Source organism: Chrysemys picta, chromosome 3 (assembly GCF_011386835.1).
Source record: "Chrysemys picta bellii isolate R12L10 chromosome 3, ASM1138683v2, whole genome shotgun sequence".
NCBI lineage: Eukaryota > Metazoa > Chordata > Testudines > Emydidae > Chrysemys > Chrysemys picta.
The window spans coordinates 31,248,412-31,270,462 of NC_088793.1; the positions used below are offsets into that span (position 1 = coordinate 31,248,412).

The 22,051-nt window shown below is 42.8% G+C and overlaps 1 long non-coding RNA gene across 1 annotated transcript in view; it reads left to right on the forward strand.

The window, feature by feature from the left end:
* Positions 1 to 6,643: 6,643 nt before the first annotated feature.
* Positions 6,644 to 22,051, forward strand: part of LOC135982191 (uncharacterized) — a 50,431-nt gene continuing 35,023 nt past the window's right edge. The window contains exons 1-2 of the long non-coding RNA XR_010599420.1: positions 6,644 to 6,693; positions 20,358 to 20,454. This is a non-coding gene — a long non-coding RNA (uncharacterized LOC135982191). The remainder of the gene's footprint in view (positions 6,694 to 20,357; positions 20,455 to 22,051) is intronic.

Here is a 22,051-nt window from a genome sequence, read left to right on the forward strand (position 1 = left end):
CTGATCCCCCCTCTGATTGGCCCTGGGAAAGTGATGCTCTTCCAATTTGAAACCTTGGATCAAACCCTTACAAAGGATCCTGCAAGAGTTGCTCTCTAACTTCATGTCCTGATATGATTATCATGGGACAAGACAACAATATTACAGAAGGGCTGATTCCTGTCTACGAAAATGAAAGAAAGTCATTCACTCTCTATTGAAATTAAGGACTTGTTTTTTTAAAAAAAAAAACTCCGCTCCAAAATAGATAGCCAGATTTTCAAAAGAGCTCACAATGTTTGGTGCTGAATTCTTTTGGGAATCTGACTGGGTCACAATGGACTGCTGCCTGTTTTTGAAAATCTGGCCCATATGTAAGTGTTTAAAAATGGTAATTGAATTCTGTTGAAAATCTGTCCCCAGTTGTGGGTGCTTAGCCTTGAAAATTGATAGTCTAAGAAAGACAGAGAAAGGATTCAGAAATGCTTTAAGACTATCCTGATCTCTCTACCAAAGTGATCTAGATCTGGTTGTGTAAGATTGAGACAGGCATCCCCATCTGTAGACAGCCAGAATCCAGAATGCTGTGTTGTGGGCAGTGGTCTCTTATAGGACATTGTCTCTTAAAATTTAATCCCTTAGGAATACAGCACTGCATTGCTGAGGTTGCTAAATAACACATAAGTGTCACCAAACTGAACAGTCATTTTAGGAAACAATGACACAGTGGTATTTTGGAGATATTCAGGAGCAGGGGTGATAAAGTACAGCTCATCGCCATTAATTACTTGAAACATGAAAGATCAGAGAGGATTATCTCAAAGGTTTGATCTGCAACATGAAATGAAATTACTGCAGCCAAAATGTCAGAGTCCAAGGACTGTCAGCATTTTAGCCTTGCCTCTCCCTACAGCTGTGGAGATAAGACTGTTCTGTTCTATCCTATTCTTAGACTGTGAGCTCCTTTGGGCAGTGATCTCATCACTATATGTTTGGCATGTGCTTGCTGAATTCTGTAATCTTAATAAAAGTAATAATACGGAAAGAAGGGGTGTGCATGCTACAGTTGTGTTCCTTCGGTAGCATGTATTTTCTAAAAGCATCAAACCAAAATAGACTGTCATGCCAATTGCTGCTGTGTATGAGTCTGACTGCACTTATATCTGTGGTTAACCTGCACAGCTGCCATCTGGATTCCTCCTGCAACCTGCCCACTTGATGGAAATAATGGCTCCCAGCTAACTTTGAGCTGGTGTGTCACATTTCAGCACATCATCTTGTGCCAAGGACAAGGAGGGCCCATATTGCATGTAAACACTGAAAACTACAGGAGAGTTACTCATACACAGGGTGTAAACTGTTACCTAAGGGGGATTTTAATCTTATGTCATCATGAATACTCTGCATCATAGTGCATAGGTGTAAAATTTCTAGAACTGGGTTCATCCTTTATCCCTTACACTTTTTCATCTTTATTTGTTTCTAACATATTTTGAGGACTTTGAACTGTAGGTTTGATTTGGTAAGTTATTTATTTTGTGTACCTTTAAATTTCACCCAGGTAATTTCACCATGGTAATGTCCCCCTGTATGTCACTGGGGCATTGTCCCTTCAAGACAAGATCCTCAACTAGTACGGTGGGGCTAATTGAACTTGACTTTGTTTGAGCAAAGCTCTCTGTTCAGACAAGCTAACCCATAGTGTTGACTTCCTACATAAGAGCCCATGGTGCACACTGGGCTACCATTCTCTGGACCATGTATGGCCTAAATTTCTAGAGCTTTGCATGCATAATACCAAAGTGTATGTTCATACTGAGGTTTTGTACAAACATTTGTGAGTACAAATTCCTGACTTGTAGCACCAGGTGTGTGAGTGCAAATCAGACGTGTACAAAAACATGCATGTGTTTTTAGCAATTTAGGTCAGAAGGTTCATGGAAAATCCTGACACTAATTGTGGGTATTGCAAATCCACAGAATGGCATTCACAACCCTAAGGCCTGGTCTACACTGGAGGGGTGGGGGGAACGATCTAAGTTACGCAACTTCAGCTATGTGAATAACGTCGTTGAAGTCAACGTACTTAGATCGACTTACCATGGTGTCTTCACTGCGGTGAGTCGACTGCTGCCACTTCCCCGTCGACTCCGCCTGCGCCTCTTGCGGTGGTGGAGTACAGGAGTCGACGGGAGAGCACTTGGGGGTTGATTTATTGCGTCTAGACTAGACATGATAAATCGACCCCCGTTAGATCGATCGCTGCCCGCCGATCTGGCCGGTAGTGTAGACATACCCTTAGATGCCTTTACTTAATTTTTTTAACATATGAATGAACATGTGCATATGTTCTGTGTCCTGTATTTTAAACATTGAAGGGCTCCAAAAAATAAACTAGCTGACATGAAACCTAGGCTTTGGGCTTGATGAAAGGATTCACTGACACTATGGTTTGTGTGTCCAATTTGCAGGAGCAGAGGTGAGAACTTTTCGTATGGTTACTGGAACTGAGTAGAGTGATCCTTTTTCGTACACTAAGATCAGGCAGCTTGGCGCTATGTGGTCTGACCTCTTCCTAATCATATTGGTGCAAATGTCTATTCACCCTCCCGTTTAGCTGTCCTGCAGTGATTTTAGTGATGGTCAATGCAGTGGCTAATTCACCATTCCAGCCCTACTCTTGCTTCAGGACATCCTTCGTCTTAAGGCTTGTCTCTGGAAAACCTCTTTACCTTTTCTTTTTGAATATTGAGCAGCCAGATTAAATGTCCATGTCAGAAGGCAGAGGATGTATGCTCTCTTCTCTCTCTACTGCTGCAGCGTAGCCTTCTTATAGGGCCTGCTACCTTCCTGATTCTCTCTTTGTGGGGTGGGGAGTGTATCCTCTCTGCATTCTGCATGTTGAACTCCCAGTGATGGCCCTGGAAGTTAGGTAAGCAGACTTCTGGCAAGTGTATTGTTACCCCTTCTTCAGATACCAGTGTCTCATTCTGACACCGGAGTCACCCCTCTGCCAAGTAATAGTGGATGTCTAGGGCCTTGCAAATCAGCTTTCCAGGGGAGGAGAAATGAGTGACAGAATCTTAGTATTCCAAGAGTAACTTGTTTTATTTACACACACACACACACACATACACACTGTTATGTGCATAGCCTACAAACAGAAAAATTAAAACAGAGACACAGCTTGACTCATCTTACTCTAGACTGTCTGCAAACTGACTGCTGCTAGGCCCAGATCACACATTTGCCTACAAGCAGGACCAGAGAAACCCCACAGAATTTAAAGTGATAGCATATATTTTTAGCACAGTTTTCAATACACCACATTGTGATATTGCACCCCATAAGGCTTTATGGAAATATGCTTATAAATGTATATATGACATAACTGGTATATGTTTTATGCTACATATGCCATGTAACATATCTCTGTAAAGGTTATGATCAACTTAATCTATTCCTGCTATTTGTATGCATGTATCATTTTTGTGTTCAAAGTTGTATACTTGCTTGATTTCTAAGTAGCCTTAGTAAAGCATTTGGTCAGCTCCTTGAGAAAGGAATGTGCAAGTTAAGTGCCCAATCAAGAAACACATAACGGACAATGGATCTTGGAAGGCTCCAATCCACATAAGAAGTCTACTTGAGGACGTTCAAGGCAGCATGTGAACCATGACTGCTATCTGTAAATTCTGAGTCATGCATGGACATGTGACTTGCCCATGTGACTCCAAAACTCCATTTTGGAGCTGGACTTTGCATAGGAGAGAGGAGGGGGTCTCCACCCACAAGAGAAGGTCTATAAAATCCCCTGGGAGACCCCTCCATTTTGTCTTCAGCTGGCTCAAGAGATAGCCTCTCCACCCCCAAGGATACCGGAGAGAAATTGGAACAAGGGACAGTAACTACAGGGAGTGTGAGTGATTGCTGGACCCAGACTAGACGGAGACTAGTCTGTAAAACGAAGCTTACTGGAACACCTCTGAGGGTGAGGTTTTATTACTGTATTAGGTATAAACTTGCATGTTTTATTTTATTTTATTTTGTTTGGTAATTCCCTTTGTTCTGTGTGTTACTACTTGGAACCACTTAAATCCTACTTTCTGTATTTAATAAAATCACTTTTTACTTATTAATTAACCCAGAGTATGGGACTGTGTCAGAGGTGAAAGTAAATTGGTATGCCCCAGTACAATGTACCAGCAAGAGCCAGTGCGCCACAATGGCACGGATCGGCTTCCTCTGGCAGCAATTTAAAGGGCCTGGGGATCCCAAAAGTGGCTGGAGCCCCGTGCCCTTTAAATTGCCGCCAGAGCCCTGCTGCTGGAGCCCTGGGGAAATGCCACAGCTACTGCTCCAGGCCCTTTAAATCGTCCTTGGAGCCCTGGGGTAGCGGCAGCAAGGCTCCGGCGGCTATTTAAAGGATCTGGGGCTGTGGCAGCCATTACCACCCCGGCCCTTAAAATAGCCGTCAGAGCCCCGCCGCCACCTCCCCAGGGCTCCGGCAGCAGGGCTCCAGGCATGATTTAAAGGGTCCAGGGTTCCAGTAGCCGCTACCGCCCTGGGCCCTTTAAATCATCCCCGGAGCCTGCCAGAGCCCTGGGGTCAGGGGCAGCTATAGGCACTAGCAAAGCAAGCACATGCTTGGGGCAGCCCATTTGCAGGGGCGGCAGGGATCCAGCATGGGAGCTGAGAACCAACAGGGGGCCCTGGGAGTTGTAGTTCCTTGGTTAGCTCCCTGCCTATAGAGCCAGCCCTGGAGCAGGGAAAGAACTACATTTCCCAGCATTCCCTTGGCCACTACCAACAGGAAAGAGGGGGAGGAAGTGAGGTAGCTGAGACCTCATGCTATAGCCTGCTGTGAATGGAGAGCTGCACTGTGAGTAGGGATACCATATTTTAACATTCAAAAAATAGGACACTCCATGGGGAGGGAGGGTAGCCCCACCCTGCCCCCATCTACTCCCTCCAACTGCCCCCCCCACAGACACCCCAACCCATCCAATCCCTCCTGCTCCCTGTCCCCTGATCACCCCCTCCCAGGACCCCTGCCCCTAACTGCCCCTTGGGACCCCATCTAAGCCTCCCTTCTCCTTGTCCCCAACTGCCCCCTCCTGAGATCCCCCCCAACTTCCGCTCTAGGACCCCACCCCCTACCTGTCCCCTGACAAACCCCCGGGACTCCCATGCCTATCCAACTGCTGCCTGTTCCCTGACTGCCCCCCCGAACCTCTGCCCCATCCAACCCCCCCAGCCCCCTTACCATGCCACTCAGACCAGCATGTCTGGCTCCGCGCAGCGCCAGACACACTGCTGCATACATGCTGCCGTGCTCCCCCGCAGAGCCACAGCTCCCTTCCCCCACCCCCCAGCACCTGCCTTCCAGATTTGAAAATTCCTCAAAATTCAGGAGTGCTCAAGCTCAGTTTGGGCAGCTGTTACTTCATTTCTCCCAAATCAAATATACTGATCCACTGTAACTTGCTGTAGAAAAAGTAGGATAAAATTGAGCAAGAAATGCTTCCCAGTGGTTATTAGGACTGGAATTGCTATTTTCAACAGCCATTGCCTTTTTTTTTGTTTGTTTGTTTGTTTGAAAGGAAGACCGTGATATTGCATTGGCAAATTCCCCATAGAAAGAAAGAGTGGAACAAAAGAATAATAAAGGCACCTCAGCTTTTCCTCATTTATTTAGGACAGTCTTATAATATGCATCCAGATATCCTCCAGTCACACAAGCTGAAAATTGTTCCACTTTACTGCAGTTCTGTAACCATATGGGAACCAATCCTGTCTGTGTTCTGTGCACATCTAAAATTCCTGCTGAATGACCTGCCGTGGGAGCCAGTTACCAGTGACCCAGGGCTGCAGCGGAAGGAGGGTGCAGGTGGGGGTGGGGAGAGAGCCCAGGGCTGGGGCGGCAGGAGGTGTGTGTGTGGGGCAATGGTGGGGAGGAATGAGGGAGCCCAGAGCTGGGGCGGCAGGGGGTGTGGGTGGGGGGGGAGAGCCCAGGGCTGGGGCAACAGGGGTGCGGCGAGGAGCCCAGGGCTGGGATGGGAGGGCAGCCAAACATTTTTTTGCTTGGGGCGGCAAAAAACCTAGAGCTGGCCCTGCCTGGGGTAGCAGCAGCGGGGCTCAGGCGGCGATTTAAAGGGCCAGGGGCTTGGCCGCCACTACTGCCCCGGGCCCTTTAACTTGCTGCCAGAGCCCCACTGCCGCTACCCCAGAGCTCCGGCAGCAGGGCTCCGGGGACGATTTAAAGGGCCCGGAGCGGTAGCAGCAGCCAGAGCCCCAGGCCCTTTAAATCACCACCCAAGCCCCGCTACTGGAGCCCTGGGGTAGCGGCGGCGGGGCTCTGGCGGTGATTTAAAGGGCCAGGGGCTCCCAGCTGCTGTTACTGCAGTGGAGCTGCGGGCCCTTTAAAGCTTCACCAGAGGCTGGGGCCCCCTCCAATGGTGATTTAAAGTGCCTGGGGCTCTGCTGCAGTAGCAGGAGCTGGAGCCCTGGGTCCTTTAAATCACCCCCGGGGCTCCCAGCCACCTCTGCAGCTGGTAGCTCCGGGGGTGATTTAAAGGGCCTAGGGCTCCCAGCTGCTGCTACCACAGCCCCAGCCCTGGGCCCTTTAAATCCTGATTTAAAGTGCCTGGGAATTTAAAGGCCACACCTCTTCTGGTTGAGGCCCCACTCCCTCCTAAGGACTCCGCAGTACCGGTTAGTCCTTTAAGTTACTTTCATCTCTGGACTGTGTGTACTTAGTGTGACAGTGTGCAATTTCCTGGACAAACCTTATTGAATTAAGTTTAAGTATCTTTGGAGTCTATTGTATTGGAAATGCAAAGTTTAATAATTTTGAGGGATTGTACATAATGTCTCTAGGGGGAGAGACATGACTAACATAAGCCTTGGGAAGTGTTATGAGCTTGAAAGGACTATTTGAAATGACATACAGCCTCTGGATATGCAGGAAGTCAGTCTTTTGAAGTTTCACCCTGAGGAGGGGACCTTGGTCTGCCGATCACCTGATAAATGAGGACAAGATCAGAGACCAAAATAGCATAAAGCAGTGACTGAAAGGTTCATGGGTGAACTTGTAACCAGAGAAAAAACCCTTGGTGGGGCGTGGAGGACTGTTCACCTGCCAGAGCCCTTGATGGAGCTGGGTTGATCTCTGGTAAACTTCTTATCACATGTGTAGGTTCTTTTACTGTTTTTAATATGTTTTTTCTGTAATGTGTTCACTTCACGAATATATGTGCTTGCTTAGGCAAAGTTGTGTGATACCTCAAAACTGTGAACAGTTACATTTTTATAGCATCTGAGAAGAAAAACAAAGCAGGCATGCTCAGGCACTTTGACTTGCTGAGCGACTCTCAGTATAGGCAGGAAACTGCACAGCCTGGAAAAACCCCAGTCAGGAGGAGATGAGATATGAGAACTGGGGAGCCAGAAGGCTGATGGCCTTGATAGACCATAGAGGGGGAATACAGGTCCAATTACACTGAACTGTAACACTTAGAAATACACAATTCAGGTAAATTAGGTGGCAATTTTCCCATATGATTTTAGTTTAAATTTCTTTGTTATATGACCAGTCCTATGTCCACTGATTGCACAAAATCCTGAATGTCCAATGTAGAATAAACCCCTGAGGGTTTAGAGCATTTCCCCCCCAAACATACACAGGACAAGTGTGTTAGTCTTTTTTACCTTCTTAATTATTATAGGAGTATAAATGCAATCCCTGCCTCTGTGCATTACACATTCCCCTCTGATTACTGGCAAAATGACTAGGAAAAGTTGCACAATCTACTCACCATTTACCATGAGGATGATAGAGGGAGAAAAACAATATTTTACTTTCCCATTTAAAAATTACTTTCCTGGGGCCAATAGAATTTCACATGCTCCCTCCATGATGAAGAGCACTGGTTAGGGGAAGAGATTGGAAACCATGGCTCCTGTGTTTTATTTCTTTATTCTTCATGATTTCAGGGAGGCATTTAGTATCACAAGTTTACCATTAGTAAGCTTAATATTCTAATAATACTTTCTCTCACAGGATGTGATGAAGCTTAAATAACTAATATTTGTAAAGCAATTTGAGTTTTTTCAAATTAAAAAAGCACTATGTAAAGACAAATTTCCATCATTATTAAGTGCAAAGTACTTTTAGTATAAAGCCGTATGAGTTCAGGTCATCCCTGTTAAGGGCAATCTACATTGATTTTTTTCCTAATCAGTAACTTAAAGTTCTGAATGTTTAAGATCAGTAATGCTGGTGGTTTTTAGACCAATCTCTGAGTCACTGAAAAAAAGTATTAAGTGAAAGCAGTCCAACACCCAGTTTCAAATGTGCTTAACTAACCAAAAGGGTCTGATTCTGTTGCAGTGTTAAGTATTTAACTCTTGCAGATCATCACCTGCCTATGGAACATTCTTAGATATAAATATTCCCACAGAACATGGAAATATTTTTTTATTAAAAGACATTGCACCCATTTTGCTTAGAAAAGTGACAGAAAAGTTCAGACGTTGAGACAAGCATTCCTCAGTAGCAATAAACTGAAATGCCTTTGTAATTACATTTTTTTGTAATGGTCAATGAGGTGGATGGCTCAATGAACTAATGATGGAATTATGGCGTGTTTCTCCGTTAGGTCATCGGGACAACTGTGAGTCAGTTCAATATTGCATAAAAGCTCTTACCATCTGAAGCTATCCCATGGTCTATGTAAAATGGGCTTAGTGCAGTTTCATATTCCAAAAACTACCAACACAACAACTAGAACTAACTGATACTGTTGGTTAGGAATGCCAGCAGAAAGGCCAAGGAGGAGAACATCAAGTCAGACACCTTCTAGGAGTAGGCCTCCCATATTCAGTATTTTGGTGTGGTGAACCTGTCTTGACAATACCCATGCTATACTGCTCCAGTGGATAAACACAGCTATATTTTTCCATTGCTGTAAATTCAATAGTTCTATGAGCATTGCATCCACTTTAAAATACTACCATGCATTTGACGCCACCTACTGTTTTTGTTTTGTGGGCATACCCTCTAGTCAGCAGCTCCAAATCTAAGACAAGGATTTCAATTGGATAGTCTTACAGAGGCATCAGGCTTCACCTGGGTATAAGCAAAAACTGATAAAAAGAACTGCACTAAAACTAATATAGGATTTCTTCCAATATTTGATTATCTATACATTGTTTCTATCAGCCCCATCTGCTGACTCCCAATAATATTATACAGATATATCCTGAATAAACTGGGCATGCAAAATAATGATCACTATTGCACCTGCAAATTGGGTAATGTAGAGATCTTTGACCACATTTGATTTACTTTTATTTTCAGTTTATTTCCAGTGAGCAATTATGGTAACTATGAGCATGATTTAGGCATGCAATTCTGCACACACTTTCACACACACATCTAGTACTGTAAAATCAGACTTTCTGTGATCAACACAAATTGGGTGTGCTCAAACTGCTCTTTTGAAATGTTTCTGTTACATTTTGACACCTGAATATTTTAAGTATCTGTCTGTTTCTATGTTTGGAAGTTTGTGTAATATGCATACTTTCTTTATGAGATGTGATATCCTGTTTAGATATTTTCAAGTTTATACCTGACAAAGAAGTAATCTTACTGCCTTATGGACATATATCAATATGAATTGATCTAATTATTACTAAAAACTGCCAGAATGACTAAAAGGTGAATGGTACAGAATGGAAGAAGAGACCAATAGAAAGTCTCAATAACTACTCCAGCTATTGAAAACAATATTTACTTTATCTGAGTTAACACTGTGAAGAATATCTAACTAAGCAGTCTAAAAACAAATTTAGGGATGCCTGGAAAAGCTTTCTAGAAGTTATCTGAATTTTAAATAGTTCGCTGGCTGTTTTAATACCAAATCTTTATCCCCTACAATACCTGTCTGAGATACGTGGATTAGGTCCCACATACCCTTTTCTGTGCCAGACTGGAGGGCATGCAGTGGAGTGCTGGGACACAACAGGTGCTGAGCCTGTATTTTTGCTGGTCCAACCCTAGTTTCTGGATTGCCCTGGCTTCTGATTTGAGAAAATCTTCTGACTTAACTCCCACCCCTCAAACCACAGCTTAAAAAATTGTTCTATTTGCCAAAATATCTGGCACTGCATCATTTAAAAATATATTTTATTAGCAATTTAATTGTTTTGTATAAGGTGTCTAGGATGCTTGGCAGAAAAAGGTATCATGCACATATTTTTTGTTATTATACAGTGTAACACAATCAATCAGAATCTGATGCTATCTCTGGGTATCAGATGTATTAGAAATGTGCAAGCCAGCACATTTTTAATCACTAATATCCCACCTAACATGTGGAATACATAAAAGATGCTGATTCGAGGCATTTTACTTGCACTGTTTCAAAGCTAGAATTTGAGATCCATCTCCTCAAGTGCTTTGCTGTTAAGAAAACAGGATCACAAATAACATTGGACTTGCCAAAACAGGCAAGCTATTTTCTGCTGCTTTCCATCTCCGGCTTGAGATGGTGATTTAAGATCTAAGTTGAAAAATACTTTGCAAATGTAGGAAGCCAAAGCATTGCCTCTAATTACAGTAGTAAAGTAGAAGGAACTACTTATTTTTGTTTGTTTCTCTTTACTGAGCCAGTTCCGACATCCTATGTTGTGTGGTGACTTTTTTTTTTTTTTTTTTTTTAAATATACATAGTGATGAGCTGAAAATCCCCACTGGGTGTGCTGCTCTTTCCACCATGTAAATGAGAAGTGAAAATAGATTCATGTTTGTGAATGGAGACTGCACAGACAATATAATGAGTTGCAGTGGTAAATAATCATGACTGGCATCCCAGTTAGACAGGAAAAGGAACAATGCCTGGACCAGCCACGCAGTATGCTTGGGATTGGAGAGTACTATTTAAATCAAACGGTGACTCTTCTTAGGGTGAAATTCACCCTGGTGCAGATGGACTGCACAAGGCTATGTACAGCATTGATGCCCTGAGTTGAGACTGCACACAGGAGCTGGCTATTAAACATGCTATCCTCTGTTCATAATGGCGGGGTCTCAATATTGGTCCTGTGTAGAAGGCAATGAAAGGTTGGTGTGGACCAGAGGGAAAGGCCATGGGATGTGCAGTTACACAGATGGCCCAGCAGCCTGTACAAGTAGCATGGTGGCAGTAGTGAGAGCTGTGCCTCGGTGGGCAGGGCTACACATAGTACTGAGCCCTGGTCTCGGTTTGACAGCTGGATTTCACCAAGTAACTCAGGCATTCTGCAGATGATGCGAAATGATGTGGTTAATAGTATTTATTAGTTGTGTCATTGTGGTGCCAAGGGGCCAAGGAGCTGTAATGTGCTAGCTACTGTATATTAACAGAGTAAGTGACAGAGCCTGCCTGGCAGAGCTTGCTATCTGAGGGGGAGATGTTAAGTCACAAAGAGCAGGTGGGCACCCTCTCCTCATTAGAAGTCCATGGGGGATGTGCGCCTAGCTCTCAGTTGTGTCTTTGGAAATCTCCCCCTCAGTAGACAAGACAGACAAAGATGAGAGAGAGGAAATATTGTCCCTATCTAACAGATGGAGAACTGAGGTTCAGAGAGATGATGGTCCCCATCCCCAAAGACCGAAAGTTAGGGGCCTAAATACCTTTAAGGATCCAGACCCAAGTGGTGTTCCAAAAGTGTCAAAGCTGGGGATTTTACCTTCCTGACAGGTTAATGGTTTAAATCCAGACCCTGCATGCTTTGTGGCCCCAAAACTAGCAGGAGTTGAGTGCGCAGTGAAAGCAGGATTGAGCTGTTAAGCAGAGAGAATGTGGTTCAGTTCCTTTCATCTCTGCAATATACTAACTCATGTTAACTATGGTTCAATATAAATATATTTCACATATGGAAAAACTAGAGGCTAGATTAAAAACAGTTCAGCCACATAAAAAGCTCAGTTAACTGCCCAGTTACAAAAAGGCGAGCCATGTATGTCAAGTTACAATGCAATCTGATCTAACTAAGGTTCTCCTCCTGCAAAGAGCTCTGCAGAGGCAGCCCAGCATTTATTGCAATGGGGCTGTGCATAAGTAAAGGGGTTCATAAGTGCAGAAGGAGAAAAAGTCTGTTCGTACCAAAAGATACGTCTTGTAAAATTTGTACTTAATTCACTGTGTATTTTATTTCTTCAGTTAAAAAGAGTTTCCCCACAACAGTATAGGTAGGTGTTTTCCATGTCACCTGTTGAAATGATTTTGTGATATTAAAATAATAATTAGTCTGTGTATGTAAGCACAGATGGTGAAATATTTTAATGGCCGGTATTGGCAGAGCAATATCCGAGGGCAGTCCTATGCACATAGCAGCAGTTGTGCTCTTCTAACTTGGCTTGAATCATTGTGACTTTCAGTATTAATACCAATTAAATTAATGAAATGCCTTCATAAATTTTAAATACTGTGCTAATAACGAATAACTATAATTGAGTAACTATAAAATAGACTGGGTTAAATTACTCATCAGTGTCCAATATCATGATGTGTCTAATGATTAGACCTTGGTCCTTTTATAAATAATCATAATTATTTGCATTCATTACTATCAAACCCAGTAATATGGCTAATTAATACAAACTGTAGTTAACCTATTTTCAGTTTACATTGATAAGCCATTCCTTAACTTCCAATTACCACAGTGTCCTCAAAGTGTTTTATTCCTAATTCCATGATAAACTGTTAGCAATAAACTCTGCCAAAGTTTCCTTGCAAAATATTTTGTTTTATTTGTACAGTATGTGTTTATTGGTCTCTAATGTCACCCATATCACTCTGGCCAGAGATGACATTCTATGGATTTTAACAGGGGTTGGGTCATTTTAATGTTACTCTGAAATTTTGATAGTGCTCTTTGTTTTCTGGTAGAGAGATGCCATTCTAGTGAGTCCGTTTGAGCTGCTGGAGCCACTGGATTTGACTCTAATGAAGCCAGTTTTCCCCTAGTCTAATTCCATTGACTTCATTCTTCAGCACCCCAGGCTTTCAGAGTCTGCAGCTCCAAGTCAGTCCACCAGGCGGACTGCCCTGGAGCCAATGCTCCGTTTTCTTTCACAGACAGCTTCAAAAATGTTATTTTTCATTCCAAATCAGAACAAAACCACATTTCCAAATATCAAAATCCTCCAGGGAACACAATTACCTTTCTTCACCCAGGTCTAATTGTCACTGCCAAACTCTGCTGGTTTTTACCAGAAGCAAATTACATCCCTACCTACTTTAGGCAAATACTTACTATCCAGATCTGCAGTCTGCACAGGGAAGCAAAAGGATAAGTGAGGGGAGGTTCCATTGTATGAACATATAGCACCAGCTAAATCCAGCCTTAACAGAGATCAGACCCATATAGGTGTATTCTTCATTGCCTGGCACCTTCCAGAGTTATTTATGCATGTGCAAAGTAGGTGTGAAAAATATGCTACTATTGTAACTTTCTTATGTTTTATACCACTTTGCACAGGTGTAAATACTGACACAGCATGGAAGGCAGCATGGAATTGAAATATATGCACTGTATAAATACGGCAACTTGCACGCACTGCTAATTTCCCCATGATTTCTTCACTCTAGCTTCTTGTAAGTAAAATATAATGGCTAGCAACATTTGTTAATTTCCTCTGAACATGGTCTGAGTGTGCTGAATTGCAATGCGGGGGCTGGAAAAGCTTTTAGTTTCGTTGCTTTTAGTTTGACTTTCAGTGAGATGCAGGAGCACTCAAACACAAGAGGAGAATGGAAATTTCCTTTCACTGGTTGGAATAAATAGGTTTATATTAAAAAGAGAGAGGCACTATGTTTGGCTGATGTGGACAGAGTCATCATGTGTTTGCATGTTAGATTAAAGAAACCGTTCATGAATCATACATTCTTACACAAACGTTATCCCTGCAATGCTACCAGAGTTGGTTTCTGGTCACATTACCAAGTACTGGCCATTAAATAGAGACCTGCCCAAGAACCAGTCTAGTTATGCAGCCAACTTTTCAAAAAAATATGTTTACAAATTATCAAAGCTTGATAAGTTGTAATGATTATTCCACTTGTTCTCTTTCTCTGCAGCATGTCCTCTTGAGCACCCTTCACGGCTGTGTCAGTTTGTCCTGTTGTCCTCTGACAACCTGGGTTGAGTGCCTCTGTGTGACCTTGGCAAGTCAGTTAGGGTACATCAGCACAGCCATGGCTGGCCCGGGTCCATTGACTTTGGCTCCCAGGACTTGGGTCATGGAGCTAAAAATCATTGTGTAGACGTTCAGGCTCAGGCTGGAGTCTGAGCTCTGGGACCTTCCATCTTTGCAGGGTCCCAGAGCTCAGGATCCAGCCTGGTCCTGAATGTCTACACAGCGATTTTTTTGCAACCCCGTGAGCCCAAATCAGCTGACCAAGGCTAGCCATGTGTTTTTTATCCCTGTGTAGACATACCCTTAGCGTCAGATTTTGCCACCATTATTCGTGCTTAGCAGTACCTTCGTTTGAAACTTTTCCTATTGAAATCAATGGGATGACTCAGAGTTACTGTTTATGTTCACAGCATAAACACAGAGAAGTTAGCTTTAAAAAAATATTCTTGCTGGAAGGTTGCAATGTAGCACTTGTTTATTTCTTAGAATTCAGAACGATAACACACAAGGACCCCAAAACAGAGAGAGACAAAGCAGACTGCTCCCTAAAACAGGGCACAACTCACTCCATCATACAGCTGTCTGTCTGCAAACTAACAGCTGCTGGGCCCAGCTCACATGTTTCCCTAGCCTGCAAGCAGGACCAGGGGGAAAACCCTGACATTTAACATGACAGCCTACAATTTTAACACAATTTTAGTACATCTCAGTTACTACTCAAGGTGAGTAAGGATGGCAAAATCTGGCCTCTTCCCCCTCTTTTGGAAGTACTAGACTGTGACCTCTTACTCACTATGGTGAGCAATTACTCCAATGAGTAGTTGCACTGATGCTAAATAAATACCTGAGCTGCCACTTCCTGCAAAAGGGCTGTTGCAGGAGATCTTTGTAGTCTCTGAATCTGATTCTGCAACCCTCGCTCTCACAAGTACCATACTATACAAGGAATCTCTTTATAATCCGTGGGACTATGGGGCAGCAAGGTACTATGCTAGGGTGACCAGATGTCCCGATTTTATAGGGACAGTCCCGATATTTGGGGCTTTTTTCTGATATAGGCTCCTATTACCCCCCACCCCCGTCCCGATTTTTCACACTTGCTGTCTGGTCACCCTATACTATGCAGTGTGAGTAAGGTGGCAATTTTGGGCCCTGAGTGCTTCAAGCAGTTGAGTATCATGTTGCCTCACCACCTCCAAAGCAGTTCTCCACAAAGGGCTTGATTGTGCCTTGTGGGTATAGCAATATGTTGGGAGGGTGCATGTCCTTGTTGGCCAGAGGTGGGCAGTGAAGTCATTCAGCCTCAGATAGCCTCCTGAAGCTCTCTGGTATGCTGAGGTGGCATGCCCCCTGCAACCCTGCCGCCTACTAACTCCCAAAGTGGGGCCTCTTTATCTTTGCTGGTCAGTATGTGTCTCCTTTGGGGCTACATGTGTCCCAAGCTCAGTAAGGGACTGGTTAGTGGGGGTTCGGGGGTAGTTGCTGTGCTCTCAGCATAGAAAGTGCAATTCTGCCTCACCCATATATGGGCTGCGCAAGGTGTGTGTGAGTGCAGGCTTCTTCCTCCCACTGCCTTCTCTCTGCTCTACTCTCTACCTAACAAACAGGCAGAATTTCGCTCAAATGTAATATTTTTAAATCAGGCAATTCCCAAACATAGTAGCACCTGGCTGGACACTCTGACTTTTGATGGGTGACAGCCCAAGCATGTGTTCTTAAGAGATTTGATGCAGAGATAAGAGCTAAAAGTGCTGCACAGCAACTGAGGATAATTTTGTGGGTTAGAGCAGGAACGCAGAAAGTGGTAACTTTCTGTGCACACTTTGCTTCTACGAGTTTTGTTTGTCTTTGCATGAAGTATTAAATAAGAGTCATAGTCAACAGATTTCAGAGTAGCAGCCGTGTTAGTCTGTATCAGCAAAAAGAACGAGGAGTACTTGTGGCACCTTAGAGACTAACAAATGTATTTGGGCATAAGCTTTCGTGGGCTAAACCCACTTCATCAGATGCATGCAGGGGAAAATACAGTAGGAAGATTATATATGGGGCAACCTCCATTTTTTCAGGTTCTCTGTGTGTGTATCTATCTATCTATCTATCTATCTATCTATCTATCTATCTATATACAGGGGCTGTATATATATATATATATACAGAGAACATGAAAAAATGGGGGTTGCCATACCAACTCTAATGAGACTACTCAATTAAGGTGGGCTATTATCATCAGGAGAAAAAAAACTTTTGTAGTGATAATCAGGATGGCCCATTTCAAACAGTTGACAAGAAGGTGTGAGTAACAGTAGGGGAAAATTAGCATGGGGAAATAGTTTTTAGTTTGTGTAATGACCCATCCACTCCCAGTCTTTATTCAAACCTAATTTAATGGTGTCCAGTTTGCAAATTACTTCTAGTTTTGCAGTTTCTCGTTGGACTCTGTTTTTGAAGTTTTGTTGTTGAAGAATTGCAACTTTTAGGTCTGTAATTGAGTGTCCAGGGAGGTAGAAGTGTTCTCCGACTGGTTTTTGAATGCTATAATTCTTGACGTCTGATTTGTGTCCATTTATTCTTTTGCGTAGAGACTGTCCGGTTTGGCCAATGTATATGGCAGAGGGGCATTGCTGGCACATGATGGCATATATCACATTGGTAGATGTGCAGATGAACGAGCCCCGGATGATGTGGCTGATGTGATTAGGTCCTATGATGGTGTCCCTTGAATAGATATGTGAACAGAGTTGGCAACGGGCTTTTTTGCAAGGATAGGTTCCTGGGTTAGTGTTTTTGTTGTGTGGTTGCTGGTGAGTATTTGCTTCAGGTTGGGGGGCTGTCTGTAAGCGAGGACTGGCCTGTCTCCCAAGATCTGTGAGAGTGAGGGATCGTCCTTCAGGGTAGGTTGACGATGCGCTGGAGAGGCTTTAGTTGGGGGCTGAAGGTGACGGCAAGTGGCTTTCTGTTACTTTCTTTGTTGGGCCTGTCCTGTAGTAGGTGACTTCTGGATACTCTTCTGGCACTGTCAATCTGTTTCTTCACTTGAGCAGGTGGGTACTGTAGTTTTAAGAACTCTTGATAGAGATCTTGTAGGTTTTTGTCTCTGTCTGAGGGATTGGAGAAAATGCAGTAGTATTGTAGCGCTTGGCTGTAGACAGTGGATTGTGTGATGTGGTCTGGATGAAAGCTGGAGGCATCTAGGTAATTATAGTGGTCAGTAGGTTTCCAGTTTAGGGTGGTGTTTATGTGACTATTGCTTATTAGCAGTGTAGTGTCCAGGAAGTAGATCTCTTGTGTGGACTGGTCCAGGCTGATGTTGATGTTGAAATCATGGCTGAAATTGTGGAAAAGCAGCATCACTTGCCCCATAACCTCAGCCATGCAGAACACAACGCCATCCACAGCCTCAGGAACAACTCTGACATCATAATCAAAAAGACTGACAAAGGAGGTGCTGTCGTCATTATGAATAGGTCGGAATATGAACAAAAGACTGCTAGGCAGCTCTCTAGCACCATATTCTACAGGCCATTACCCTCTGCTCCCACTGTAGGTTACCAAAAAAACTACACCATCTGTTCAAGAAACTCCCTGAAAAAGCACAGGAACAAATCTGCACAGACACACCCCTGGAACCTCGACCAGGGGTATTCTATCTGCTACCCAAGATCCATAAACCTGGTAATCCTGGATGCCCCATCATCTCAGGCATTGGCACCCTGACAGCAGGATTGTCTGGCTATGTAGACTCTCTCCTCAGGCCTTACACTACCAGTACTCCTAGCTATACTCGAGACACCACTGACTTCCTCAGGAAACTACAATCCATCGGTGATCTTCCAGAAAACACCATCCTGGCCACTATGGACGTAGAAGCCCTCTACACCAACATTCCACACAAAGATGGACTACAAGCGATCAGGAACAGTATCCCCAATAATGTCACAGCAAACCTGGTGGCTGAACTTTGTGACTTTGTCCTCACCCACAACTATTTCACATTTGGGGACAATATATACCTTCAAGTCAGAGGCACTGCTATGGGTACCCGCATGGCCCCACAGTATGCCAACATTTTTATGACTGACTTAGAACAACGCTTCCTCAGCTCTCGTCCCCTAACGCCCCTACTCTACTTGCGCTACATTGATGACATCTTCATCATCTGGACCCATGGAAAAGAAGCCCTTGAGGAATTCCACCATGATTTCAACAATTTCTCTCTCTCTCTCTCTCTAATCTACTGTATTTTCCACTGCATGTATCTGATGAAGTGGGTTTTAGCCCACAAAAGCTTATGCCCAAATAAATTTGTTAGTCTCTAAGGTGCCACAAGTACGCCTCGTTCTTTTTATAGTCAACAGACTCACCCTTGGGTTCTTAAAGTTAATCATGTAAGTCCATGACTGGACACCAGGATGGGCTGCCTACTTTTCACAGGGGCAACTGCATCTCCCGTTGCTTTCAGTAGGGGTGGAGTCCTTGAAAATGGGACTAAAGCATATGAGTTTAGGTGACTGATTTTCACCAACCAAGATTAGAGATTTCAGCTTAGCCGTATATAAAATAAAATAGATTAGGAAAGAGTTTCCCCAAATCTGTATTTACCTCCCCCAAGAGATTAAACCACTTTACAGTTCCAGCCATTCCTTGACCACGCAGACATTGGAACAATCTTTTACCCTCCTTCACAAGAATGTTGAGGCTGGTTAAGGTCTCTAAGATCGTTTTTGAAATCCTCAGATGGGAGGTGCTATTGAGTGAAAATACTGAGGGCTCAATGTTGGCATTAAGACAGAGGCCTGCACTCACCACAGTCTAGAACTGCTCTGCCTAAGCTAGAGTTCAATGAGGCACCAGATCTTAAAGAGGCTCCCTGTGAATGCTTGGGTAAAAAATTTTCAAGAGGTCCTTCCTGCCACACTCTGCCTGCTTAACGCAGGCTAGTTTTAACAGTGGCTAAAGCCCAGTCAAGACAGTGTCCAGCCCCTGTGTATGGGAGAAACTCCTTAAGATCTGTCCCAACCTTGGACAACTGCACAGGGCACGTGTTTTATGCACCTTGTCTCATTACACAATCTCCATGCAAAAGTGACATGGAAATCAAAATGTAAAATGGTAACCATGCCATTTGTGCATGCTGGCTTTACAAATTTCCTAAGTTTAGTTAGCTTTCTCCCCCCTGCACCTTTGCAGAGTACATTTTGGCAGTTAAATGGCTGGTTCAGGCATGTTCTTTGGGCTTAGGCCCTTTTGACTGTTGAAATATGTTATTCCAAAAATCATAAACATCTGTGTAAAGGGCCTGTGAGGCATAAAAATTGCATAAATAATAGAATACCCAACCTTTGGTCTCTCAGCTTCTGCCATCTACAGAACTGAAATCTAACCATTATGCTCATACTTCTCTATATTTTACTTTTGAAATGCAGTAGCCTTACCACATTTTCAGCTTCTTCAGTTTTCTGTTACCTTTATGCTAAAGTTGTTCCAGTAAGTTCAGCCATATGTATTGATAACTGAATGCAATTAATTCCCATAAGCCAGAGATGAACATTGAACAAAACACTTTTTATTTTATTTGCAAAGTCTTAGTCATTGGTGAGTAATCAATAGTAATATACGGGAGCTTTTTCACTTACCCCCATACTGATTCACAAATTTCACTAAGCTGAAAACAACTGAGGCAAATCATCTGGGTGGAAGAATTTAATCAGAAAAATGTGAATGATTATTTGGAATTGTTTAAGAACACTTTATTAGATGCCTAATAATTACAATCCCACAACTGAGGAAGGTTGTATTGACTTTTAAAAAAAATGTGACATTACCTATGATAGCAAATGGAAGAAAGTGGAAGTTGATAGTAATGAATATAAATCAGAAGTTAGGAATTGTAGAAAATTGTTAAAGGAAGCAAAGGGACACAAGGTGAAATCTATGGCCAGCAGAGTGAAGGACAATAAGAGGGAGTTGTTTAAGTATATTAGAAACAAAAGGAATCCTAACAATGGCATTGGTGCATCACTAGATGGAAATGGTAGAATTATCAATAATAATGCAGAAAAGACAAAAGTGTTCAATAAATATTTCTGTTCTATAGTTGGGGGGGGGAAGATGAGGTAGACATAATAACATACTTACAATTTCACTAATATCTCTAAGCAGCAGCTGTTAATGTTACACATTTTTAAATCAGCAGGTCCAGATAACTTGTATCCAAAAATTTTAAAAGAGCTGTCTGAGGAGCTCATTGGACCATTAAAGATGGTTTTCAGTAAGTCTCGGAACACTGGGTAAGTAAAAGAAGAAAGCTAATGTTCTGCCAATATTTAAAGGGGATGAACAAGATGATCTGGGTAATGATAAGCCTGTCAGTCTGACAACAGTCCAAGGGAAGATAATGTACTGGCTGATATGGGATTAGATCAGAGGTCCCCAAAATGTGGGGCGTGCCCCCTTAGGGGGGTGCAGGGAACCATTGGGGGAGCTGGAATTGTAAAGTGGTTTAATCTCTTGAGGGAGGTAAATAAATGCATACAGATTTGGGGAAACTCTTTCCTAATCCCTGGCCACGTCCCCGCCCCTTCCAGAGCTGCTGTCCAACTCCCAGCTCTGGGAGGTGGGAGCGGGGCGGAGGGGACTGTGAACAGGAGTAAGGGGGCATGAGGTAACAAGTTTGGGGACCACTGGATTAGATTAATAAATCAAATGAGGGTAATATAATAAATGACAATCAACATGGGTTTATGGAGAACAGATCCTGTCAAACTAATTTGATATCTTTTATGAGATTATAAATGTGGTTGATAAAGTTAATATTGTTTCTGTAATAAACTTCTGTAACACATTTGACTTGGTACCACATGACATTTTGATTAAAAAACTAAAATGATATAGAATTAATGTAAAACATGTTAAATGGATTAAAATCTTGCTAACTGATAGGTCTCAAAACGTAACTGTAAACAGAGAGTCATTATCAAACAGAGTGTTTTTTAGTGAAGTCCCACAAGAATCAGTTCTTGGCCTTTATGATATGTTACATTTTTATCAATTACTGAAGGGAAACATAAACTCATCACTGATAAAGTCTGCACCTTCTCACTATCAGGCCCCTTTAAGGCATCTGAAATTGTGGCTCAGAATCACTGGTCAGATTTGAAAAGTTTAGGCCATAAACTATTTAATCTAGTGTGAATAAAAAAGTAGTGTAACTTGATTTCCCTTGCTTTATATTGTTTGCCTCAACAATGAGGTAATTATCTTTTATTTCTATATGTTGCCCTAAGTTTATGCTAAATGACTGGTGTTGGACACAAAGAGGCTTACACGTTTTGATGAATAATACTGGAAAATCCAGACTCTTCCCAACACCGCAGACCAGTTTAAAGATCCAAACCAAACCAAGCTGATTCAAGTTCCAGGAGATAGAAAATAGTAATCTTGAATGCACAAGCCTTGAACATAAATACACATGGGACTAGTCCAAAATTCAGAGCCAAACCTAAACCTTTTGTGGTTGATAAACATTGTTTCCATAAATTAACTCACTGTAAGCATGGAAATTCAAAAGGCAGATGAAAACATAAGGAAAAATAGCAAAATTAGTTACACAGAGACATATTCCTGTAAAATTTTACTTGCTAATACTCAGAACAGGGGAAGCCAAAGGCAATGAGGGGATCAAAAAGTACAGTGGAATGGTTTTTTAGAAGGTTCCTGACATTTCATATAATGCTTTGGGTCTTTTTTCTTTTGTTATCTCTGGATGGTTTTATGAGAAGGCATTTGGAATGCAATTGAAATATTCTCTTCTAAGGTTCTAGATCAATATGCATCTTGTGGCATAAAAATACACTCCAGACATCTTAGTTACAAGGACTGTTTAGG